The sequence below is a fragment of the Schistocerca piceifrons genome, chromosome 2 (genome assembly GCF_021461385.2).
Source record: "Schistocerca piceifrons isolate TAMUIC-IGC-003096 chromosome 2, iqSchPice1.1, whole genome shotgun sequence".
NCBI classification, from domain to species: Eukaryota; Metazoa; Arthropoda; class Insecta; order Orthoptera; family Acrididae; genus Schistocerca; species Schistocerca piceifrons.
The window spans coordinates 870261649-870266756 of record NC_060139.1 but is presented as its reverse complement, the minus strand read 5'-3'; positions in this window follow the sequence as shown (position 1 = coordinate 870266756).

Genomic DNA, 5108 nt, shown 5'->3' with positions numbered 1-5108 from the left:
TACCAGTCCATCTATTTTCAACAGTCTCCTACAGCACCATATCTCAGTCAGTTCGATTCTCTCCTGTTCCGGTTTCCTACAGTCCATGTTTCACTACCATACAGTGCTATGTACCAAACGCACTTTCTCAGAAATTTCTTCCTCAAATTAAGGGCTATGTTGATACTAATAAACTTCTCTTGGCCAGGAATAGCAAATATTTTCCTGTGATAATCTGCTCTTTATGTCCTCCTTGCTTCTACAAAAAAAATGGCTCTGAGAACTATGGGACTTAACATCTGAGGTCATCAGTCCCCTAGAACTTAGAACTACTTAAACCTACCTAACCTAAGGACATCACACACATCCATGCCCGAGGCAGGATTCGAACCTGCCACCGTAGCGGTCGCGCGGCTCCAGACTGTAGCGCCTAGAACCGCTCGGCCACAACGGCCGGCTTGCTTCTTCCTTAATGTGCTATTTTGCTTCCAGGGAAGCAGAATTCCTTAACTTCATCTACTTTGTGATTACAAATTTTGATGTTAAGTTTCTTGCTTTTCTCATTTCTGCTACTTCTCATTACTTTCGTCTCTTTACGATTTACTGTCAATCTGTATCCCGTAGTTAGGCTGTTCATTCCATTCAACAGATCCTGTAATGCGTCTTTATTTTCGTTGAGGATAGCAATGTCATCAGGGAATTTCGTCACTGATATCCTTTCATCCTGAATTTTAATCCCAATCTGAGTTTATTTCCGTCGTTGCTCCTTCGATGTACTGATTGGACAGTAGGGGTGAACGACGGCATCCCTGTCTCACATAATTTTTAATCAGAGCACTTCACTTCTCGCCTTCCAGTCTTGTTGTTCCCTCCTGGTTCTTTTACATGCTGTACAAGAGGAAATCACAAATATTCCATTCGAAGACCGCACAGTTCAGAATCGGTAAGCAAATGAGGCAAAATCGCCGTGAGCATTTAGGCAATCATCCCACTGATGCACCAGGTGAATAAACCCGTTTTTAAGCTACTGTGTCCTGCTGCGTGAAGAAGTCTGTAAATGCCTGTTGCACATCCTCGTCCGATGGTTGTGCCCGACACATCTAGGCCTTTTTTGAGGGACCCCATCCTCGTATGACAAGAACTGCCGACACTTCCAGCATTTTTAGAGGACCGAAGGCCTGACCAGAACTATACGGCGGGTATCTGAATGTCTCCCATATGAGTTGACGTAGTCTCCGATTTATGAGGCGTTATGGGACTGGGTTAGCAGATCGGCTGGCATCTTCTATCAAATAGCGAACAGCACGGAACTTGGCACACTATTCCTCAAAGGTAGTTTTCGACAGACATGCTGACCCAAAACACAGTCTTCATGCTCCGTTGGATATCTATCGGTGTTTGTGCTTCGGCAGCCCAGAAAAGTATAACAGCACAGTGGTCCTGTTTCTAAACATCTGATAATAACGTCGCCATAGTTCACGTTTCCGCGTTTACCGCACGCACATTGGGAAGAGACGAATCCCATACGTACCCCAGAGCCGCGTTACAATTTTGATCGCCCATTATATATTATCTGTCTTTTTCCGATAGCTTACTTCTAGTTTTCTCAGAATTTCGAACGTCTTGCAACACTTTACATTGTCGAACGCTTTCCTAGGTCGACATATTCATTGAAGGTATCTTGATTTTACTTCAGTTCTGCTTCCATTGCCAAGGGCAACGTCATACCTGATTCTCTGGTGCATTTACCCTTCCTAAAGCTCAACTGTTCGTCATCTAACAGATTCTAAATTTTGTTTTCCAATCATCTGTATATGATCCTTGTCATCAGTTTGCATGTATGAGCCATGATGCTGATTGTGCGATACTTCTCGCCCTTATCTGTCCTTTCTATCTTCGTAATTGTGAGAATAATCTATTTCCAAAAGTCTTCAACACACCAACCTAAATAGTCGTTTGGTTGCCACTTCCTCCAATTGTTTTAGAAATTCCGACGGCAAGTCTTCCAGAGACCTTTTAAATCCTGATGCTAATACTGGATCTGATATGTCGTTCACATACACTCAATTTCTCCTCCTATCGTGTCACTGGAAAGGCCTTCCCCTTATATAAGCCTTCAGTGTACTCTTTCCACCTATCCGCTGTCTCCTCTGCATTTAACAGTGGAATTCCCACCCCACTCTTAATGTTACCACCTTTACTTTTAATTTCACTAAAGGTTGTTTTGACTTTTCTGTATGCCGAGTCAGTCCTCCCCATGATCATTTCTTTTTCGATTTACTTACATCTTTCCTGCAGCCAGTTCGCTTTGGCTGCTCAGCACTTTCTGTTTCTTTCATTCCTAAGAGATTTACATTGCTTTTTTCCCGTCTTTCCCTGAACATTTTTGTACGTCCTGCTTACTTTGATGAGTTGAAGCACAGGATGTGGCAAATAAAAGTGGTCCGCACGAAACCATTTGTGGCACCATTAACGGAGGTTCTTCCAGCAGGATGCAGCAGCTGTCCCCAGAGGCTGCCGAACCTTGGAGCACATTTACACGATCTTCACGCCTGATAAAGTTGTCAGCGGAGTCCTAGCTGGCTACCCACGTCACCTGATCTGTCAGTGTGCGGTTACTTTGTATGGGGAGCCCTCAAGTCTAAGGCGTACTGCAACCACCCTCATCGTCATCAAGAACTGCTACAGAACATTGTGAATGAGGCTGCAGAAATTCCAGCAGTCAAGCTTCAATCCACCTTCAGCAGTTTGCTGACCAGAGCCCAAAAGCACCAAGAGACGAAACTTTCAACATCTACTATAGTCATGTTAGTACTGCATTTCCTTTCCTCTGCTCTGTCTCTTTGTAGCCTGGAACTCTGGCCTCCAGGCTACTCTTATTTGTTCCACCCTGTATTTCTACTGCTCCCAAGGTTTCTTCGTTGTTACCTTCCCTAACACACGTATTTCTTTCCAAATTCTGTGACAGTCCTTCATAGAGACATTCTCTTCTCTTCAACTGAACTGCCCACTCTGGTGGTCGTTATCGCAGTGTCCACATCCTTAGCGAAGTCCAAACTCGTCTCGTTGTTCCTCCGTACTCCAGTATTCCACTTCCTTTTACACTGATTATTCGTAACGATTCCCTTAAGCTTCACTCTATTCTTCAGCAACACTAAATTATGATCCGAGTCTATATCTGCTCCTGGTTACACCTTACTATTCAATATCTAATTTCGGAATTTCCGCGTGATCATGATGTAATTCAACTAGAATCTGCTGTGTCTCCAGATCTTTTCCAAGTACACCTACTCCTCTTGTGATTCTTGAGCAGAGTAATCGCTATTTCTAGCTGAAATTTATTGCAGAACTCAATTAAACTTTACCCTCTCACGCTTCTACAGTCAATTCCATATTCTCCCGTTACTCTCTCTTCTGTTATTCCACTTACAACGCCCCATGATTATTACATTTTAATCTCCCTTACATACTGAATAGCCCTTTCAGTATCCTCATACATTTACTCTATCTCTTCATATTCTGCTTACGACGTTGACATATATACTTGAGCTATTGCGTCGGCGCTGGTTTGCTATCGAATTCAGAACAATCCTATTACTGAACTGTTGAGAGTAGCTCACTCTCTGCCCTATTTTCCTATTCCTAAAGAACTCTACTTCAATTGTACCGTTTTCTGCTGCTGTTCGTGTTACCCTATATTCGTGTGACCAGAAATACTTATCTTTCCATTTCACCTCACTGAGCCAAACTATACCTAGATGGAGCCTTTGCACTTACCTTTTCAGGTTTTCTAATTTTCCTACTACACACAAACTTCTGACGATCCAAGCTGCGACTCGTAGAAAGTTATTCAGTCGTTGGCAATTTCATCTTTTCCTCGTGATCATCTCCTCCTTGGCATTCCCCTCCCGGAGATCCGGAATGTTTTGCCAATGGAGAGATCATGATGACACTTTTTCAACTACAGACCAAATATCCTGTCGATTTACATTCTATGTTTTCAATCTGTTTCGTGTGAGATACATTAACAACGGAATTCGCGCTTTCGAAAATATTTAATGGTGGCGTTCACAAAATATATTTTTTGAATTCATAGTTTTTCCTTTTTTTCCTGGGAATTATTGAAACACATTCCAGGCTTCTGAAAACTTGCCCAGTTTTGCAGAGGACTGATAGCTGAGCTTTTGCACTTTCCCTCCCTCCGCTTCCGTCATTACACAGAAATAACAATGTATTGTACGTACGACCATCATATTCATTTACTTTGAATATATATAGATAGTTTATTAGCCTGTACGAGGTATCTGATCATCATCTACTGCTATGTTTAACTTCTTTAGTATATTAGTAATAAAGTAAGAAAATCATATTGTACGTAACATCAGCTTTCCACAGTGTGTTACGAAAAAGAAGTGACGCATAAAAATTAACGAATTAAATAAATGAAGTAGATGCAACTGCCCATTCTTTCTACTTGGGTACAGAGTTCGCTACTATGTCGACTTTTTCCAAAGAACATTTCTGCCGATTATTTTGCATTCCTTGCCTGACTTCTTTAGTTTATCTCATAGCTATCTCTTCGAGGTGCATTGATGTTAAATTCTTTGACACATTGAACCTGTTTTCCAATATGCAGCAACATTTCTTTTCTTTTGCCAAATTCCATAAAATGTCTAATAGGTACCAAAGCAAGTTTAAAATCTAAACTAAGATCATTTCTTCTGGGCAAATCCTTCTGTTCCATGGACGAGCTGACGAACTGCTATTTAAAAACTGGTAACCTATAAAATAAAATAAAACTTTTGAGTGTAGTTGCATGAATAGGACTAAAAAATGTGTCCCTTAATGTCAAAACTAAGCACATATCAATAACCTGTAAACTGCGCCGTTCCACATCATTTCGGTAAAATAATCATTCAAATTATCTACTTAAAAGGTAACTAACTAACTCAAGACTGATCTTGGCTTGGCAGGAAATTTGCAGTTATATTAGCTACCCTTCATTCTTTACAAATCTATTGGAGCCTTCAACCCAAATGAAATGATTCGACACTCAATTTATGTTAAGCAGGAGGGCGGTTTCTATTGTTCTTCGCAATATCCTGATTCAGGTTTTCGTGGCTTTTGTA